This window comes from Protopterus annectens, chromosome 5.part0 (assembly GCF_019279795.1).
Source record: "Protopterus annectens isolate FY-2018-M chromosome 5.part0, PAN1.0, whole genome shotgun sequence".
NCBI classification, from domain to species: domain Eukaryota; kingdom Metazoa; phylum Chordata; order Ceratodontiformes; family Protopteridae; genus Protopterus; species Protopterus annectens.
Window position 1 is genome coordinate 54,861,830 of NC_056735.1, and position 23,175 is coordinate 54,885,004.

A 23,175-nucleotide genomic window follows, 5' to 3' on the forward strand; every position below is an offset into this window, starting at 1 on the left:
AAAGTTTATATCACATGGGCTCACCCATTACCAACACTTATAAAATAGATGCAGGAAAACTAGATATAGTAGTCCATGAAAAGAAGACAAAAGTAGCACTGATCATTAAAATTGCTATACCCACTGACTATAGTGTCTTATGTACAGAGAGAGAGAGAGAGAGAGACAAAGTCATAAAATACCAGGACTTGGAGGCAGAAACAAGGGCAATGTGGAAGAAGGATATCCAGACAGTTCCAATAGTATTAGGAGCAACAGGTCTCATAAAAAAGAATTTACAATCATACTTAGATATCTTATCAATGCATGCAAATTTGTACGAATTCCAGAAGGAGTCATTACTGGGCACATTGTGGGTGCTGCAAAGAGCTCTTCTGTCTAACATTAAAGAGTGAAACAATAATAATTTCATGAACTTCATTTGACTTAGGAATGGGGTCCATTTCCGTCATGGTATTAGAAACCCAAAAGACTTGGAGAAATTAAAAAGTTTGTGAGTTGGAGGCAATAGAAAGATAAGACCTTTGAGATTTAAGTAAAGGAAACTAGTCAGTCATTTGAACAACAGATCAGTACATGGGCAACAGCTGACCTCTTTATCATGTTGAGTAGTTTACAGTTAAGTCATATATCAAAAAACACTCAGCAAAAAAGGATCAAGAATGATCACTGTAGGATTACAGTTAAACAAAGTTCAAACAATGAAAATATTTAAAAATTCTGGCTTATCTGTTACTGGAATAAAAAGTGTGTATATTAACAACAATGCCATTTCACTTACCCTTAACCCATTAAGCAGTCTTGAAGGGTTACATAGTAGTTAAAGTTCTAAATAGGCCATAATAATTGTGATGTATTAAAAATAATTAAGCCAATATGGTCTGTGCATGAGCAGTTATTCAAACTCTGTTGATTAAGTCAGTAGTAAAGGTTAGGTCTGAGTCTAATATAGGAGGAGAAATGGTGCAGTCAATTGAAGTGCTTGCTCTGTGTTTTGTGTGTGTCCTTGGTATATATATATATATATATATATATATATATATATATATATATATATAGAGAGAGAGAGAGAGAGAGAGATGCATATACATATGCAGGGCTGTATTTACTTCTTGGAGGCCGCTTTTGTCAAATTACATTTTCCAACATTTTGTGAAAATATGAATATTTGGCTGCTGTTAACATTGGTGGCCAAACTGTGGTGCAGGTGTTATCATTTAAAGTCAGAATGGGTTGTTCATATACACTGCTAACATGTAAAGTGAGAGATGTGGGTTTAGGGTTATTGATATACATTCTGTAATGTTTATACATATATCTATACCTCTGTCTGTCTATCTGTCTCTCTGTGTGTGCATGTGTATGGACTATCATTGAAGCATCCACATGTCAACAGTCAAAATGTAAACCACAAAATGTCAACAGTGTGAACATCGACATGCCACTATACATGCACACAGTACTACCCTCAGTGTAAGTACAATATTAAACTAAAAAAAAAAATAAAACTTAACGTTTTTCATGGGGCAACCCCCAACAGCCCTGTGCATGTGGCTCCACCTTCACAATCAGTGCTAATAATATATATAGTAACTCCACAATCGCACAATGTCTAGGAAGAGACATATTTCCCACTCCTGTGAATTATGCACCCTTACACATCTGTCTACCAAATGTTCTCAACTACACATATATTGACTAAACCTAGAACAAAATTTAGCACTAAGGGAGATGGCTAGAAAGGTGCTTGGTATGACATCTGGACAGAGGAAGGACGACAAGGAGATGGGGGTGGAATGAGGAAGTACAGGGGAGTATACAGAGAAAGAGGTTGGCAAAGAAGAAGTGGGATTGTCAGAGAGATGAAGAAAGTAGATAGGAGTATAAGGAGATGAGGTGCATGGCAAAGAGAGAGGTGGCGAAGGCTAAGGATAAGGCATATGAAGAGTTGTATGAAAGGTTGGACACAAAGGAGGGAGAAAAGGACCTGTACTGATTGGCTAGACAGAGGGACCGAGCTAGGAAAGATGTGCAGCAGGTAACGGTGATAAAGGATAATGAGGGAAACATACTCACAAGTGAGGAATGTGTGTTGAGGAGCTGGAAAGAGTACTTTGAGGGGTGGATGAATGAAGAGAATGAGAGGGAGAGAAGGTTGGATGATGTGGGGATAGTGAATCATGAAGTACAATGGATTAGCAAGGTGGAAGTAAGGATAGCTATGAAGAGGATGAAGAATGGAAAGGCTGTTGGTAGAGATGACATACCTGTGGAAGCATGGAGGTGTTTAGGTGAAATGGCAGTGGAGTTTTTAACCAGATTGTTTAAAGAAATCTTGGAAAGTGAAAGGATGCCTGAGGAATGGAGAAAAGGTGTTTTGGTACCAATTTTTTAAGAATAAGGGTGATGTGCACAGCTGTAGTAACTACAGAGGGATTAAACTGATCAGTCACAGCATGAAGTTTTGGGAAAGAGTAGTGGAAGCTAGGTTAAGAAGGGACGTGATGATTAGTGATCAGCAGTATGGTTTCATGCTGGGAAAGAGCACTACAGATGCAATGTTTGCTCTGAGATTGTTGATGGAGAAGTACAGAGAAGGTCAGGAGGAGGTGCATTGCATTTTTGTAGACTTAGAGAAAGCATAGGACAGGGTGCCTAGAGAGGAGTTGTGGTATTGTATGAGGAAGTCAGGAGTGTAGAGAAGTATGCAAGAGTGGTACAGGATATGTATGAGGGTAGTGTGACAGTGGTGAGGTCTGCGGTGGGAGTGATGGATGCGTTTAAGGTGGAGGTGGGGTTACATCAAGGATCAGCTCTGAGCCCTTTCTTATTTGCAATGGTGGTGGACAGGTGGACAGATGAGATCAGGCAGGAGTCCCTGTGGACTATGACGTTTGCAGATGACATTGTGATCTGTAGTGAGAGTAGGGATCAGGTGAAGGAGACCCTGGAGAGATGGAGATATGCTCTTGAGAGAAAAGGAATGAAGGTCAGCAGGACTAAGACAGAATATATGTGTGTGAATGAGAGGGAGGACAGAGGAATGGTGAGGATGCAAGGAGTAGAGGTGGCGAAGGTGGATGAGTTTAAATACTTGGGATCAATAGTTCAGAGTAACGGTGAGTGTGGAAGAGAGGTGAAGAAGAGAGTACAGGCAGGATGCAATGGGTGGAGAAGAGAGTGTCAGGAGTGATTTGTGACAGACGAGTACCAGTAAGAGTGAAAGGGAAGGTCTACAAGAGGGTAGTGAGACCAGCTATGTTATATGGGTTGGAGACAGTGGCACTGACAAAAAGGCAGGAGTTTGAGCTGGATGTGGCAGAGTTAAATATGTTAAGATTTGCATTGGGTGTGACGAGGGTGGACAGGAATAGGAATAAGTATGTTTGAGGGTCAGCCCAGGTTGGAAGGTTTGGAGACAAAGCCAGAGAGAGGCAAGATTACGTTGGTTTGGACATGTGCTGAGGAGAGATGCTGAGTATATTGGAAAAAGATGCTAAGGATGAAGCTACCAGGTAACAGGAAAAGAGGAAGGCCTAAAATAAGGTTTAGGGATGTGGTGAGAGAGGACATGCAGGTGGTTGGTGTGACAGAGCAAGATGCAGAGAACAGGAAGAAATGGAAACAGATGATCCGCTGTGGCAACCCCTAATGGGAACAGCCGAAAGAAGATGATGATTACATATATATATATATATATATATATATATATATATATATATATATACACACACACACACGCACACATATCTATATCTATATATCTATATATATATATATATATATATATATATATATATATATATATATATATATATATATATGTACATATGTATGTACATATATATGTGTGTGTAGCAAACCAAAATTTGGAAGTGAAGAATCTCACCAAATGTACAGAAGCAAAAAATAAAAAACAGCAAATCCCTCCAGAAAAGCTTCAGCACTACAAATTTTAAAAATATTTATCACTTTTTCAATGAAAAGAAGTACACGCTAAACAGACCCATGTTTTGCCTATACCAGGCCTTTTCAATGCTTACAAATTGATTTAACTTGTGTCATTAAATACCATTTCAGTAATCATTCAATTGCATCTAGCAGAAAATGACCATAACTAAACTGACTAAATATCAAAATAATTTAACTGTGTAGTTATAAAAATAATATTTACTTGAAAGTATTTACTTGCACTATTTAATATTTCATTAAAAATAAAAAAGAGAAACAAATTAAAAGTAACAAAAATGCATTTAGAGCACATTTCTTTTCTTTTCAAAATGTTTTTATTTGTTTTTGCAAAACAATAACCAAAGTATTTGCAACTACAACTATACAAAAACTATATACAATGTGTATAACAATATACATACAAAAAGCAAAAACATTTAGTATTTTTCTAACAAGTTAGGCAGTTTCTTCTAAGCAATTAACTGACGAGTTGTATTATTTGTTTTCATTTTCATGGTAGAAATTACACTGCCACATACTGATTTGGCTAAATTAATAAATTCAGATTTAAATAAGAGAGTAGACTTAGATTTCCAATTATTCGTGACATCTTTTCTTGCTACAGATAAAATTGACCATAATAGAGGTATTTAATTTTTAGGTATGACTTCTGGAATTGGTACATTAAATAGTATACGATAGTCAGAAACAATACAATTATCAGTCTACAGAACTTTACAGAAATATCTAAAATCTGCCCAAAAGGAAGATACTATTCTACAACAAATAATCATATGGAATCAGTCACCATCAAGTGATTCACATCTCCAACATTTTATATTATCTTTTTTTATGCATTATTTCCATTTTATGTGGTGTTAGGAAGCATCTGTGTTAGAATTATGAAGTATATATTCTTCAATAAGGAGAAGATGTGGATCTTTCTGCTAATTTCAAACCTTTTTTTATTATTTATAGTAAATTCTTCTTTATTTATTCTATTGGAATAATTCCAAAATATATATCTGTAGAGCTAAAATCACTTCTAACCATTTTATATATATTGGATATGAGTGGGGTGCTCTTAATTGATCCATTATTAATGACAGAGATGAAATCTAAGATTTTAAGTGTATTTTTATTATGAGTTTCTATTGTTAATAGAATTTTGTTTTGTATGAATTCCTTACATGTTTGAATATCAAGCCAATTACAATTTTGAAAGCTGTATTTAACAATCAAGTAATCTGTAGATTAAATGTTTTTGGTAGGGAAAAACTCATTTAAGTTTAGTAAATTGCCCTTTGTAAGCTCTAACATTTTACTTGCATCAAAGGAAATCAAGCATTCACTATTAAAAGCAATTAGAAATATGGTTATTAGGTTTTTAGTTGAATGATTGGAATACATAAATCTTTTAAAAAGTAATAATACCTGATTTATAAGGGAAAATAATGTGTTTCTCTTTATCATGTTGTATATAGGTTTTCAATATCCAGATAAAATATTTCTATTTTAATAATAGGGTCTAGTAAAGTTTTATTATTATTGAATAACATGTTTTTGTGAATTGAATTCCAGCAAGATGTATATTAAGTATTAATCCACAAGAGTACTGTATTAATAATAACTGAGTTTAAGCAGAAATCACTGTTAAGAAATCCAATGCCACCTTTGTCCCAGCATATTTTATGCCAACAAAAAGGAAATTTCGGGTTTTTCGGTTTACAAAAGAAACTTGAGTAAGATTATATTAATTCTTTTTATAGTTTAAGTGGGAGAAAATTAATGATTGAGTAAAGAATAGAATTGTAGGTAGCATTATCATTTTGATGAATGTTAAGCTGTCTTCAAATGTCTGTTCAAACAGTCTGTTAAGATTAGAAATGAATTACTCAGGTGTTGATAGTTAACTGAGATTGACTTTTTATGGCTGGATTCAATGATAACACCTAAATATTTAATATGTGTACTATCCCAGTTAAAATATTTATAAGAATTTAGTTTTGTGGTAACTTTCTTGTTAATGAAAAGTGTTTTAGTTTTGCTGTGATTGAAGTTTAATCCTGATACACTTTCAAATAGTTGAATATTAGGGTACATTTCATCATTTAATGTATAGCCTTTAATGTTTATGTTGTTTCTAATATAGTTGGCAAATGGTTCTATGGTGAGAGTGAAAAACAATGGAGACAAGGGACATCCTTGTTTTGTACCTTTCAACACATTAAATGGATTAGATTAGAAAGCACCAATCTTTACAAAAGATGAGGAATTTTCATAAACCTTTTGATTAACACTGTAAAGTCTGAGGAAAAGTGCTATTCGTTTAATACTTTGAATAAATCAGAACACTTTAAATAATCAAAGGCTTTATCTGTCAAAACGTATTATAGATAATTAATTTTTCTTTTTATTAGCTATGTCTATTAGAGAAAAGAGCATTATAATATCTTGTGCCTTCCTATTTTTTTATGAATCCTCTTTAATTCAGAAAGGATAGTATTTAATCTATTTGCTAAAACAGACATAAAAATGTTATAGTCTATATTCAACAAAGAAACTGGTCTGTACAATGAACATGAAGCAAGTTTTTTGTCAGGTTTTAGAATAGACGAGACAAGAAAATATTTCCATGAAGGTGGAATATTAGATGTAGTTTGTGCTATCCCTAACAGAACCAAGATGCTATCCTCCAAAAAAAGGAAGCCAATCTGGTGGTCTTCTGCCATAAACAAACTCTACAACAGAATAAAGAAACTGTTGCAAAAAAGAGTAAAATTACACGATTGGAGGAACTCCCTGGTCAGCCTCAGTAAGAAGCTGAGATCCCTCATAAAATCCTCCAAAGCTAGTTATGAAAACAAAATTGCCACTGATTCTAAAGACAACCACAAAGCATTCTATAGCTATGTCAAAAATCTCAATGGCAACACTCAGATCTGCTCTGAGTTACAGCACAATGACACTAAATATACAGAACCAACTGATATTACCAACATCCTGGCAGATAGGTTCAGTGCTAACTTTACCCCCCTCTCACCCCCTAAAGGGCCCATCTTTATACTGGAAGAATGCAAAGTTCTTGTAATCACAGCTGCACAGGTAAAAACTTCACTCTCCAAAGCCAAGAACACAGCATCCATGGGACCTGACAACATCCCAGGCTGCCTTCTACATGAACTACAGAATGAACTGGCACCCCACCTAAGTACCAAGTTCATTCATAGCCTCACCTCAGGCTTTGTGCCCATTGAATGGTGCACCATGACAGTTATCCCACTCCACAAAGGGGGGCCACAACAGACCCCGGGAACTACTGCCCCATTAGCCTGACGAGCCTCGTCTGCAAGGCCATGGAACGTATCATCATGGAACTCATAAACAAAGACATTGGAGATCTCCAAACCCTGGACCCCACACAGTTTGGGTTTGTAAAAGGCAGATCATGTCTCCTAAACCTGATAGACTTCTTTGAAGTAGTCACCAAAGCCATAGATGAGGGTAAGGTGGTTCACACAGCCTATCTAGATCCTGCCAAGGCGTTTGACACCATCCCCCACTCTGGAATTATAGATAAACTCACTAAACTAGGTATAAATCCCTATGTCACAAGATGGGTTGCCAACTGGCTTACTGAAAGAACCCACACTGTGTAAATAGCAGACTCCAAATCAGACTTCAGACCAGTGACAAGTGGAGTACCACAAGGTTCAGTCCTGGGTCCTCTCCTGTTTGGTATCTACTTCTCTGAAGTACAGGCTAACACAGGTCTTTGGCTAACTAAATTCACAGATGACTGCAAACTAGGAGCCATAACTGAAACTCCTAATAATGTGGACATCCTACAAAAGGGCCTCACTGAGACAGATGCCTGGTGTCAAAGACATGGTCTCAAGCTAAATGCCAAAAAGTACATTGTCATCCCCTTTGGTAAAAATTCTGTACCCATGAACTACCACATAGGCAGTAGTCTACTTAACACCGAAAGTGTGATAAGAGACCTTGGGACACAGGTGGACAGTAGTCTCTCCTTTGATAATCACATCGCCAAAGTGGTCAGGAAATCCTTCTACATGGCACACCTCATCACAAAAGGTTTCTCATCCAGAAAACAAGAGGTCATTGTTCCCCTCTACTCATCACTCATTAGACCCATTATAGAGTACAATGCCCCTTTTGGTATGTACCTCACAAGACATCTACAACTGGAAAGGCCGCAAAAATACCTCACAAAGAGGATTACTGGCCTCAAGCAGATGCCTTACACAGACCGTCTCAAAAAACTCCAGCTTTAATCCCTTGCATATCGCCTACTCAGAGGCGATCTCTGCCTAACATACAAAGCTAAGTCAAACCCAGAGCTGTTGGACATGCTCCACTTAAAGAAATCCCAATCCATCCGAGCTACACGCTCTAGGGACCTAAACCTTGTCACCACAATAAACAGAACATGCTGGAGGGATAGATTCCTGTCCCAGAGACTTTATCTATGTCAAACAGAGCTCCTCATTAGCACTCTTCAAGAAAAATCTTGATGATTGGATGAGTAAAAGGAAATTCACCCCAGGGATCTGTGGTTCTGCTTGACAGAGGCACAGGAAAATAATGTTCTTGGGTTGCGAAAGCCAGAGTACCTTTTTGGCAAGGCTTGTATAGGCCCTAGGGCCAATAGCCTAGTACCTACCTATGAACCTATGAACTTCCTGAAATATATTTAATCAAATTCTTAATATATTGTCAGGCAAAGTTTTGTACAAATCTGTCATTAATCTGTCTAAGCCTGGTGCTGTATTAGTCTTTAGATTATTTATTTGATCTTTTAGTTCCTTGAAAGTGAAGGCTTTATCAATTTTACTAATGGTTTCATTTGATATTTTTTTTGAATATTTTCTTTTAAAAAGCCATCAGTAATTTTATTATCACTTGTTTTTAAGTTAGAGCTGTTGATGCATTCATAATGATTATTAAAGCAGTTTATTTTTTAAGTTTGAGACTCTTATTATCGTCCTTATATACAATTTCTTTGATATGACTTTTTTCAATTATTTTATTCCGATTGCAATTTTATGCAAACTTTTAGGGTTGACTGAATATGGATGTAATTTTATTTTCTCTAAATTAATAGAGATTTTATGTTGTAGGATATCTTGATAGTCTTGATTTAGTTTATTGATATTAGCTAGTGCTGATTTGTTGTTAGGTGCAATATTTAGTTTATCAATTTAATTTTGTATGTCCATTAACTTCTTGGCCCATTCTTTTCTTTTGGATAGATACCTGTTTCTACCCTAGTCATATATAACCACATTTAAGGTATCCCATAGAGTCGTATCTGATACCTCGCATTATTATTCAGTTTCATGAATTGCTTTATTTAATTTAAAACCCATTCTTGAAAGCCTTTTACTTTTAATGTACATGCAGGGATTCTTTGACAAAAGTTTAAGATGTCAGTGCAAAAAGTTATTTTAAAAATAAGAGTGTTATGATCTGATAAAGGGCATGAGACAATCAATACATCATCTATTTTTGACAGTAAAGAGATAGTTACCAATACTTTATCTATAATAGTCTGTGTGCCAAACCCGTATGAATAATGAGAGAATTTTAAAAAAGAAGATAATTTGTTACCATATATACCTTTTAAATTTATTGTATTAATGTAAATGTTTAAATGTTTTGCTATTGGAGGCATTTTAAAAGATTTCGTGTTCGTGGTATCAGTAGGTGATAGAATACAGTTAAAATCCTCACTCCTAGAGTGTAAAGTCATAGTATCTAAATGTCTTTTTACAGATTATGTGCCAATACCAGGTATCCAATAAGTGTTAATAAGGGTGCAATGTTTATTCCCCAGTTTTATTGATACTATCCCCAGCATACTATCATTATTCAAATATGAGTGTATGATTGTTGGTACACTTAAGGTTTTTCTCCATAGAATTAGGACACCTCTTTTTTATGTTTAAATTGAGAGCTTACCAATACTGTATAGTTCTTTAACAATCATCTATGTAAATTATTTGACACTAAATGGGTTTCTTGAAGAAAAACAATATCAACCTTATGCAAAGGTCAATATTTGCTGACACCACTTCTCTTCATGGGGTTATTTAGGCCATTTACATTTAAAGAGAGGATTTTATAAGTTGTCATTCTATAAGAACTGTTGCACTGGTGACAGTTGTATAATGTTTTCCTACATCATTACTAAAACAATTCAAAATGACATCTGTTATAGGCAAAATTTAATTTAGCATAAAAATATTAACAATGTACAATTCAAAAACCCTCAGCATGGAACGTAATATTGCAGGCATGATATTTTTTTCATAAAGCTACAAACTAGCCAACCCACGGCATCTAGTGGCTATGTTCTGCAACTGCACAAAGAAATAAAGACTGAAAAAATATAACATATACATGAAAATAAATGAAAATGGAAGATACTTGTTAATAAAACTAAATAGTCATGCATTTGTAAAAATAAGCAGACAGTTTCTATATTAATTATATAACAATCCTTAATTTTATATAACAATATGTAACTAACACTGTAAGATATAATTTAGTTTAACTGAGCTGTGTGTTGTTCAGCAGTTAAATGAGCATATGTGTAAGACTTAAAACATTTCCTGTTCAGAGATAAATATTTCATAAAAATCTTAAACCATTTAAACTACAAACACAATTATTTAGATTTATTAAGCTAAAATGGATACTTACATTTCATTTTCACATAAAACATTAATTTTATTTAAAGGAAAGCAACCAAAACTCCATTTTGAATAACGATTGGTCTGTTGCGTTGAGCATAAAGACTGGAGTTCAAAAATCACAAATTACTTCCTGAATGACATGACAAATAGTTCTTCATGAAGATGGAGGCTTTCAAAACACCCAGGAGCTTGAGCTTACTTAAACAAAAAACTCAGAAAAGCTACAAAAGTAAGTCGGTGGGAATTTCAAGCTGTAAATGGAAAGCTTTTAAACACAAAACACTTGAGGATGTATTATACAAGCCATGAGTGAAGTAAAAAGCCATTTTCAACCTTTTAATTTTAACATTCAAAGCCTTCATTTCATTTAGTATGATATGGAATAGTTTATTTTAACCCATTAAACTAATATAGTAATGTGAAATAAGTGGAAGTGTCAGCATGAATGAAAACAACTATACTGAACTGTCATATTAATTTAAGCATAGTCAGTGTAGTACTTTACTATAAGATTTTGATAAGGTTCATTACTTCCCATTTTAAGTTATTTGTATAGTTTGTAATGGTTAATAAATCAAGACTATTGTTAACATTTAACCTGGAGAGAAATAAAATGTATTACCTTATATGAGTAATCTCAAGGGAACTGTAAGTAATTTCACTGTTATATAAGCAAAAAAGATTTTTATTTGTCTTTAGATTTTTTCTTTTCTTTTACTGACCATTCATTTTTTATGCTTGTCTCTTTAAACTAACACTGAAATCCACTACTACTAGATTTAATAAGTTCTTTTGTACAAAATTGTTAGCTTTTAAAGTATTTTTCCCTTTTGGTAAACAAAGTCTTAGTTTGTCAAGAAAGATCAGTTGTGTTTTGATGCCAGCCTTTTTCAAAGATTTTATAAGCAGAACGCATGCTTTTCTTTTCAAAATTCAGTAGGAGAAAAGTCATTGTCAAATCTGATTAATTGATCTCCAATTTTCAAGGGTGCAAGAGACCAGGCAGTTTTCAAGACAAGGTCTTTAAATTGACTAGAAATTAATTTCACAATAGTAGAGCTGGGATGAAGAAGATTTATGTTTGAATGGATTGTCAATATTGATTTGTGTGCACTTTCAATTCCAAAAGACAGGGCTTCTGATGGATTTAAAGTTTTGGGAATCCAGGTAGATAAAAAGTTCACCATATTATCCCTTCCAATTGGTCTGGTATGCCATAGATTCTAGTGTTATTCCTTCTGTCTCTATTTTATAGCTCATCTTTTTTCTCATTAAGTTGATTGTTTTGCTGTAGCAGGAATTCAATAATTAATCTACAATCAATATCAGACACAGATTCCTCTAATGCTGCAACCTGAACCTTCCGTTGCTTAATCACTTAATTTAGTAGTTCAATCTGTTTAGTTGCGTCTTCCTTTATTTTATCAGTTTTAAAGTCCAGTTTATCTATTTTAATCACATCTTGAATATGTATAAGAACTGATTGCAGCTCCTTTTTAGTAGAATTATCTGATTGGGTAGCCTTGGCATGATTCTTCTTCCTTCAGAAATGTTTTTCTTTCTTCTTAAAATTTAACAGGAAAATATAAAGATTGTCACTTGAAATTTACATCACTATAAAGCTTAATGTTTCCAGATTTTAGATTTATCACTTTTAAGTAGTTGGGGAAATAGTCAAAGAAATCCTGTCAAAAGTTTTTGAATACTTCAGAGCAGAAGATTTATGTCGCTTTCTGCTTGCTATCCAGCATTTATAGTACATTTCTGACACCTAGAGATCGCACTGTAAAATAACAATGCTATACATCAAATTATAACCATCAGATCAAATCATTTAATCCAGGATACCTCAGACCCCCTAAATTAATAATCCATTTTTGTTCCTTATAATCCAAATTATGATGTTTTTGTGTCTTGGTCCAATTCACTTTATCAATACCAATAAAAGAAAAGATAGTCCCTTTATGTTTTAGTTGATGTTAGTATAGTGCACTTTTTGAATTGCAACATTTTAATTAATTGTAAGTTGTGTTTATTATATAAGATGTGTTTGTTTTTGTATGTATATATGGCTGTACCCAACTATGAATTTTTTTTTTACTCAACACATCTTTCTGTTTAATTCTCTTACTAACTCAACCATGATGTACTTATAAATGTTTTATGTTTGTTATGGAGTTTCCATCCCAGGGCATTCTCTGAAAAGGTGTCTTGCATGGCTTAGTCAGACAATCCTGGTAAACAAATGCAGTAAATAAATACATAAATAAGTAAATAAAATATGTTGCCTATTGACTTCTACCGGTTTTACCATGGCATCCAAAATTTAACTTATGAAAATCACTGTGAGATGACATTCACAAATGGAGTTGTACAACAGCACGCAGGAGTTTTATAAAACAGTCCTACAAATAACAGTCTTGAAAATTTCAGACCTAAATTCCGCATAGGTAAAACATTATAACTTTGCACAATGATCAGTTAATAATCTAACAAAGCATAGAAAAGAGATTTTTAAAAATGATTTTGAGCTCAGTAATAAGAGGCTGTTCCCATGAGGTGGTATTTTGTGGTTCAAATGTCCATTAGCTGCAGTGAGTAAAGACCTCATTATTGGCTAATTTGTATGTCTATGAATCACCATTACTTGCCTCAAATGCAAAGCACTTTCTTGCAGAAGTTAACACTGTCAGATGATGCATTACATTGGTGCGCGCACCCCTCATTCACTTTCCCATACAAAGTGAGACACACACACACACACACGCACGCAGAAAGATAACATAGTCCTCACTTGTCCCTGAGTTAATAGAACATCAGTGATGTCATCCCTTACATTTTCACTGCCATTGTAAATCATGGATAATTAAACTCATTCATTAATGCTAGACGTTAAAAGATTCCGACTTCATATCCCTCAGGAAATGCATGTTGATGAAAAAGCTGTTATTCTAGTGACTTTCAAAGTTTATAATAATTATACCTGATGTATCTTTGTCCCACCTTTAATTATAGCTTTGTCTAGATGTCTTTCACTATGAGATTGAGAGACAAGTTCAAATGAGTCCTCTCCCTCTGCCCTGTTATTAATGAACAGCTGCAAGCTTTGAATAATGCTGAAATCTTCATTATATGGTAAAAAAACACCACACTGCACTAACTTATCATTTAGTGTAGCAGGTTAATGTTGCGGTTTCCTGTCTCAAAGATGCAGAGTTTAAAGCCCTTTTCTCCCCTACTTTGTAATTTGATTTTACTTTTAGTTTTTATTCCCATTTTATCCCTGGTGTCTAGTGATAGTGCAGTGGGTTAATATCCTCAGTGAGAGGAAGCAGGGTTCAAATCCATTTTAGTGCTTTTAAGGCACACTATTTATATTATTTCCAGTGTCTCACTGTCTCCACAACCTACACTGTCTTTGTTTTTTTTTTTTTTTATAAGTGCCCATAAGGCACCTTGGTAAAGAGCGATTCCTGGTGGCTAGTGTCTCACTCTGACCCTAAGTGCCATTAAGACAAAGATATCAAGTATTCTCCCTGTTGTCCGGTGTTCGTCGTAACTCTAAGTGCCATTTAGGCATGAGATGAAAGAGTTATCCCTGGTGTGTTATGGCCCTGATACATGCTGCCTTTATTTTCTTTTATTAAGTATCTTTAAGGCATGCTATATAGAGTATCCCTGGTGACTAGTGTCCCCCCCCCCAGTGTGACATTAAGACCTAATGGTAAGTGTGATCTTGGAGTGTAGTTGTTTCTTTCGACCCTCATCTTTAAGTGTTGTTAAGGCATAAGATGAAAGTGTTATCCCTGGTGTCTAGTGGTCTCCCCAACCCAATACAGGATTTAGTCTTTGATTTAGGGGAGTGTGGAGGTATAACAGCTCCCCAACCCCCCCACACACACACATACACACTAATTTTACACACACACACTCCCACACCCACATTAATTTTACACATAAACACTCACACACATTCACACACACTCCTTTACACACAATTTTACACACAGACATACACACACCACCCCCCCACAATGCTACCCGACCACTTACATCTATCATGATGGATTTGAAAAAAGCTTTTGGTTGTGCTCATTAAAATGAATATCCAGGAATGGGTCTTGTTACGTAGGTAGCCTGGCTGCATAAATGACTTACTGCAGGCAGTTCTAAGGAACTGCACATGGGTAATTAGCATATGCTCCTCCCCCAGAATGCATCATTAGATTTTAGCATGGTCACATGTTCATGTTGCAGCCCAGTGGCAGAGCTAACTCTGAACTACAAGTTACTATGAGGTGTACACCTTGTCTAGTTGCACATGTGGAGGTAACTTTTCTGAACTGGAGTAATAACGATTTATGTGTTGATCTTGAACTTCCTGTCTGTGGGACTCTGATCATCTGAACAGTGACACTTAGCCTGTGCAGTTTGCATCCAAAATGCAATTTATGAAGACTGCATTTTACAAAAGCAATTACATAACAGCTCGCAGGTGTTTGACAGAAAAGTGCTAAAATGATGAGATGGAAAAAATTTTACCAAAATTTCACATATCAAAACAATTATAATCCTACACAACCTCTTAACTTGACAAATTTAAGAGGTTAGGTACAAATCCTTATGTCACTTGGTATATATCCAGCTGTCTCATAGACAGGACCCAGGAAGCTAGAAATGGGGAGTCCACCTTTACAAAGAAGCCAGTCACAAGCAGAGTTCCTCAGGAATCAGTCCTTGGACAACTCCTTCTTTGACTTTTACTTCTCTGAAGTCAAGCCCAATGCCAATGGCCTCTGGATGACTAAATTTGCAGAAAATTGCAAATTAGGCGCTGTCACTGAATCACCCACTGACACAAATATTCTTCAGGAAGGGCTGACACGGACAAATAACTGATGCCAGTGCCATGGACTAAAATTAAATGCCAAGAAATGCAGAATAGTATCTTTTGGGAAGTCATCCACCCCTGGTAACTGCCATATTGACACATCCTGAAGAGTTGACACTGTAGTCAGGGACATGAGGATACACAGACAATCTAGCCTTTCACCATCACATGTCTACAGTAGTGAGGAAATTATTCTAAGATGTGCAAGTTATTAACAAAAGAATGGCATCTAGGTCTAACGAAGTCATCGTTCCACTGTATACAGCATTCATCAGACCCATCATTGAGTACAATGTCCCCTTTGGTGTGTACCTAACCAGGCATATCCAACAACTGGAATGTCCACAGAGATTTTTTACTAAAAGAATACAGGACATAAGTAACATCTCCAATGCAGACCACCTCAAGACCCTATCCTGTATTCTGTGTCCTACAGGCTGTTTTGGGGAGATCTATGCCTGGTATACACAGCAATGTCAGACTCCACTCTGATGAACCTCCTGCATATCCACAAAACAAACAGTGCCAGAATTACCCATTCTAAAGACTTAAACCTTGCCTGTGATATAAATAGGAACTGATGGAGAGACAGGCATGTATCCCACAGATTACCCCTTCTCTGGAACAGGCTCCCCATCCATGTGAAGCAGAGTTCCTCCCTAACCCAATTCAAGTGCAACTTGGACAATCGAATGGAAGCAGGAAATTCACTACTGGTTTGTCACCCATGTCTCTAATGGACACAGGCAGCCTGTAAATGGTTCAGCTCCCAGGCCTCTGCTTGTAAATGTTTTACCTACCAAAACGCAGAAAAACCACAAAAAAATTCCACAGTGGAGCAACATACCAGTGGAAATAAAACAATAAAATCCAAAAGACTTCCAAAAATCCACAATGTAAACCAAGGCAGATGTGATAAAAACCAGTTTAATGAATGGTAAGCACTTTCATGCTCTACTGAGCACTTCTTCAGACCATATAAAAAATACAAATTCACATACACTGCTTATAAAATGCATAGCATTTCAAATTAACCTATCACAGAATAAAATCACTTAAATAGTCTCCGCCTTTTAAGAAAGGGTTTTAAAGGGAAGAGGTATTCAAACCTGTTGGTGTGTTGTTGTGTAGCCTAATAATCCAATGGCTCTCTTGCTGTTCTAGAACGTTATTAAGATCTCCCAGTCTACCGCCAGGCTTAAGTTGTTCTAAAACTCTAAACATAAATGTATGTGTAGAGTCTGTGTCCCTCACATGACAGGCTAGGGCATTTGTTGAATCATTCTTCCTAATCGCTAATAAATGCTCATGTATCCTTTCCTTTAATTGTCTCTTGGTCTTTCCTACATAGAAATTTCAACAAGATAAACAACTAGCTAAGTAGACCACATATGTACTACAGCAATTGGTATAAGAATTACTAGTATATTTAAAATGTGTGGTTGGATGTATAAAACTAGACGCTGTATCTATAAATGAGCAATAATTGCATTTGCCACACATAGTGGTACATCCATTATTTATAGAACTACATGAATTGTTATATTTATAGCATAGCATCTGTTTAAGATTGCGCTTGGGGGATGGGCCACTGAATCTATATCTATTTTTGTTGAGAAAGAACTAAGAAAGTTGGTAGATAAATCTGAAGCGATTCTTGCGATTCTTAAAGATACTAGACATTTTAAAGTCTCTATGTCTTCATTTTTACGTTCTTGCACTGCTTTGAATGAAATTAGTTTTATTACATTGGACGTATAGTCACTTTTTACAAGTATACCCAATGAACAAGGTTTGAAAATATTACATGATGTTATAAAAAGAGATGGCAGTTTTACTGATAGTAAGACTGTGTTGCTGTGTGGCCTACTTAGCATTATATTGGAACATAACTTGTTTTGTTTCAATGGGCAGTATTATTGGCAAAGGCAGGGAGTAGCTATGGGGGCCCCCTGCACCAATAGTTATGCCAATTTGGTTATGAGTGGTTGGGAAGAGAAATATATGCTCAGTCAACATACATATAGGAAATATATAACCTTTTTTAAAAGGTTTGTGGATGACCTTTTCATTCTTTGGCAAAGGCCACATGAATTAATACCACATTTTGTGCAATATTTGAATATGACCACTGCTTTTCTTAAATTTACCCATCACCATTCATACACTGCCATAGATTTCCTTGATGTCAAGATATATAGGACATTAGATGGCCAAATAGCCACATGTATGTTCAGGAAAGAATGTAGGGTAAATGCCACCCTACAGAGGAATACTATGCATCTGAAGTGGATCTTTAAGAACGTACTGAAGGGCCATGGCATGCGGATGTCCAGACTAGATAGTGTTCAAGAGGTCTTTGATGCAGATCTATCTAAGCTAAAGGATGAATTTAAATGTAGACATTATAAACACAATGAGGGCGATCAAATGGAATGTAAGGTTACTGAATTAAGACCCACAAATGCATTTCCTTTTCTCTATGCCAATAATTCAGTTTCCCACAATGGGAATACACAACAATCCAATGAACATCTAGTGAATTTTACAATGAATTATACTAGTGATCATAGAGCTTTTTGTGACATTATCAAGAAAAACTGGCCTATTCTTATGTCACATGAAAAAATTAGCCAGGTTGTCGGACCACGACCAAATTTTGCTTTTAAAAACAAGCACAATCTTAAACAGATGCTATGCTATAAATATAACAATTCACGTAGTTCTATAAATAATGGATGTACCATTATGTGTGGCAAATGCAATTATTGCTCATTTATAGATACAGTGTCTAGTTTTATACATCCAACCACACATTTTAAATATACTAGTAATTCTTATACCAGTTGCTGTAGTACATATGTGGTCTACTTGGCTAGTTGTTTATCTTGTCGAAATTTCTATGTAGGAAAGACCAAGAGACAATTAAAGGAAAGGATACATGAGCATTTATTAGCTATTAGGAAGAATGATTCAACAAGTGCCCTAGCCTGTCATGTGAGGGACACAGACTCTACACATACATTTATGTTTAGAGTTTTAGAACAACTTAAGCCTGGTGGTAGACTGCGAGATCTTAATAACGTTCTAGAACAGCAAGAGAGCAGTTGGATTATTAGGCTACACATCAGCACACCACCAGGTTTGAATACCTCTTCCCTTTAAAACCCTTTCTTAAAAGGCGGAGACTATTTAAGTGATTTTTTTCTGTGATAGGTTAGTTTGAAATGCTATGTATTTTATAAGCAGTGTATTGTGAATTTGTATTTTTATATGGTCTGAAGAAGTGCTCAGGATTGCATGAAAACGCTTACCGTTCATTAAACTGTTTTTTATCACATCTGCCTTGGTTTACCTTGTGGATTTTTGGAGGTCTTTTGGGTTTTACCTACCAAGTCCATGATTACAATTATGAAGTGTTCCGGAATGCATCAGAGATTTGGGATGCATGGCTAGGCTTAAAAGGGCCCATGTGGTTGTTAGCCTAGTAAACACGTATATACTTATGAACCTGTCAACAATCAGTCAGTTAAAATGGTCAAAGTATTTCATGTGAAAATACACTGCATATCATATAATTATCATACATGAAATTTAGACTACAAAGAATAAATATACTAATTTTATAAGTGCAATAAGGCAATGGAATTGTGCATAATATAGAGATTATGGAATACCCTGGAAATGTAACGTATTCATCTGTTCGGCATACCTCATAATACTGCTTCATGTATGATATCTGTGCCCTACATACTCCCACATGCCTTATTAATCACACACATAAACATACGCACAACTCTAGCTGTGTAGATATATATAGATATCTATACATGCATAAATATACACTCTGTATGCAGGTATTTATGTGTGTGCGATAAACTGGTAACATCTGCAATGGAAATTTAGTCATAGAAATCTATATTTGAAAGTCTATTTTGTATGAATTTGTACAGACTAGGCTACTAATTCTTGTCTGGATGATTGAGATACTTAAGTGTACATTTTATTTGGATTCAGGTAAACATAAAATTGGCCGGGGTATAATTTTTATTTAGATAATGAGATGTGTGTGTCATCCTCAGATGTGCTTGAAGTCTGACATCCTGGTTTTGCCATTTTGTGCAAGAAGTTTTAAGTAAGAAAATGAGTGCCACAATCGTTGTAATGTATACAAATATTGTGACAAATTAATAACAAGACATTTTGCTTTCAGATGAGGTGTGCTTGAAGTGCTGAATACCATAACTAAATCGGTAGGGATGCTGCCTAGGGTGGAAAGATCCCAAAAGTGGAGTCGATATACTAACTATAAGAATGTCGAACATCACACAGAAAGTGCCCAGTGTTGTAATTAATGCACGAAACTGTTACTTGGAAGTTTTAGACAGAATTAATTAATTGACAGTAATGCATTCCATTACCTTAACTGCTGTCATGTACATGATGAAAAGGGATAGGGAAACGTATCAAATAAACAGTGTCTGACAATTTGCAAAGAAAACATATGAAACAAAAAGACAGAAAATAATCTTCATTCTATTGATCTTATGTTAATGTCTTGAATCAGAAATCTTGTGCCTGACAAATAAAGAAGTTGCTAAAAGTTTTAGAATGTATGACAACTTCAGAAACCCTCATTCAGAATGACAAACCTTTTTTTTTTGTGCTTAAGATATCTAAATAAAGTAGAGCAGCTCTATCCCCTGTTAAAAAGTAAATTTAACAAGATGGTGCCTTACAAGACTATAATGTTAATTGCACAAATATTAAACTGACACATGTTCTTGCATTATAAAATTATTCATCAATTTGCCTTTAAGATTATTCTCACATAATTATTAGGTCACATTCAGTATTTCCTCATTAAACAATCTACTTGTCCAGACAGAGGATTAAGTTGTATTCAAATAAATCACAGCTTGGCAGTCTAAAGTGTCTGAATTATAACCGCAAAGCTTATGTTTAACATTGTGTGGGAAGTTTTTGTCCTGAGCTATCATCTGGAATTGCTTTCACTAGCAATACTATTATTAATGGGTTCCTATTACATTGTTGAATAATGACAACGTTGAATGGCTAGAATGTCGAAAGTGCTGTTCATCAGAAAGTGCTTTGTGGGATCACATTACAGTAAAGATCAGAAAACTTGCCCTTTCCTCACTGTAGTGCGATCTCAGAGTTGGTATATTTAATTAGCGGGGGGCACAGCCTCCCACAAGAACAGTTTCAATGAATGGCACTTTTGACATTTTAGCTGTTTGACATTGTCAGAATTCGACAATGTGATATAGACCCATTATTAACAGCTATAAGAAAGCAAAAATAAAATATATATATGTTTTCTGACTGTTGCTCTAAAAACTGCAGATAGTTGAATTTCTCCTAGCATATAATATATAAACACTTTTATTTGGAGCATTAAACTTTATCTAGCATGCTGCACAGTAGTATGTTAAATGCATCAGAGTACAGCTAATGCCTGCCTCCCCAAAGGATACTTCAGTTTCCAGTTTTACTGTGACTCACCTTTATTCATTTATTTATTTTATTAATTTCTAATTTGTTGACTAGGTAAGTGGGCTGGTCTGCTAACCATTTTCAACCATGTCCTGGGCTTCTAGAAGAGTTTTTTATAACTTTGATAATAGAGTAAAAAAAAAAAGAAATCACATTTGGTAATACCTATTTTTCGCAACAGAGTTCTGAGTTTACAATGTGTTAGAACAGGAGTTGTTTGATTACATATAGTTGGATACAGATATAGATTACATAGAGACAGACGTACACATTTTTATAGACAGAGACGGCTGCAAACAGCATGTATTAATAACGGTTATTCTTTCATTATGCCCAGTTTATACTTGTATTACTTTGCATATTATTTTTTAATTGAATATGGAGACCTTTGATTTCACAATATTATGCATTGTTTCTAAAGTAACAGCAGCTGTTTTAACCTTTTACTTGCTTCTTTAGTGTTTTTTTTTTTAATTTGATCTCTGATTAGTGTTGGATGGCTCTACTAGGTAGCAGGTCCTCATGTGGAGAAGGTTTTTCCCTGATTGTAGTATTAAAACAAGGGCATAATTGAGTCATATTATCTACCTGGCTTCCCCTTAAGGAGTAGCGTTTTTTTCAAAGGTAGTTCTTCTTTTAATGTGGGACAGTAGCCTAGTTTGTTACTTTTAAATAGTAAGTTGCAAAGAAGGAAATATGCTCTATCTGTGACTAGCAGTCACAGTAATTAGTTTTATTTTCTCCAAGTATTTTGGGTTTTTAATACCATGACTGGAATGGGCCCCTATTCCTAAGTCAGAGTATAGTTAGAGTTAATGAAATTATTGTGTTTCAGTCTCTGATTTAACCAAGAGTGCTCTGCTCAGCATCCAAAATGTGCCCAGAATTGCCTCCTTCTCCTGTAGTTCACATGAAATTATATCTATTGATAAAATATCTAGGTACTGTAACTTTTTAATAGATCCATTGCTCATACTACTATTAGAACTGTCTGGATATCTATCTTCCACATTACTCTTGTTGCCTGCAAATCCTGATACTTTATGATTTTGTGTCCATTTATACACAAGATACTATAATCACTAGGGGATAGCGGTTTCCTTGATCAGTGCTACTTTTGTCTTTTTTCTTGGATTACTATATCTCTTTTTCTTACAGACATTTTTTGAACTGTTGGTAGTACATGATCCCATGTGATATGCATTTCATCATACTCTATAATGATCTGTGGCTCATGTTTCCAGTGCTTCTCTGTTACTTCTATACTGTGATGTTTGCACAATCCCCATTGCAGCAGTCTTATCAAACTATTGTGCCTTTCAGTATGCTGGCCCTCCACCATGAGTGTACAGAACTTGCATTTGTCTATTTTTCCATCCTTTAAATTGATTTTGAAAACCAGCTTGCACATAGTTCACCATCTTGGGTCACCATTATTTGCCTTTCATCTTTTGCTTTCAATTCACCTCTTCATAACTGTGAAGAAAATGAAAACACTGTCATCTGTGTTAGCATGTCTGGCAGGAGATTTGTGTATATTCTCATATCAACTTGCATTTTATACCAGCATGTCTAATTGTGGAAATGTAAATAAGCTTTTAAAATGTTGAGTATTCCCCTGGTTATACAAAATGTTTAAAGAATCTGTCAGTTATTATACATTTCTAACTGCACATGTTTGTGAGGGAGATTCTAAAGTGCAAACTGTCTGTGGATAATCAGCTGATCAGTAGGTGATGTCATTAGAATGTTCCTGGCTGCAGATGATTGACAGGAAAAATAACTTTTTCAAACAGCTGATTGCTATTTTTAAAATAAGACAGTTGAGTCTGCTAATATGGACTATAAAAGAGACCGCTGAAGTCAGTTGAAGGGCAGCTAGTTAAGAGTTGCAGTCAGTTACAGTGTTGTGCAGTAGATACCCAAGAAAAAGGACTCACCAAAACTGTAAGCCTGCTTTTGCCTTGCTGTTATGTCTTAGATTAGATCAGGGACAGTATTCTCTAGTTAGATTAGGAAAGTTTAGTCATTTAGACAGAGTTTTCTAAGATGATGGACTTCTATCCTACACTTAAATTTTATATTTCTGCTGAC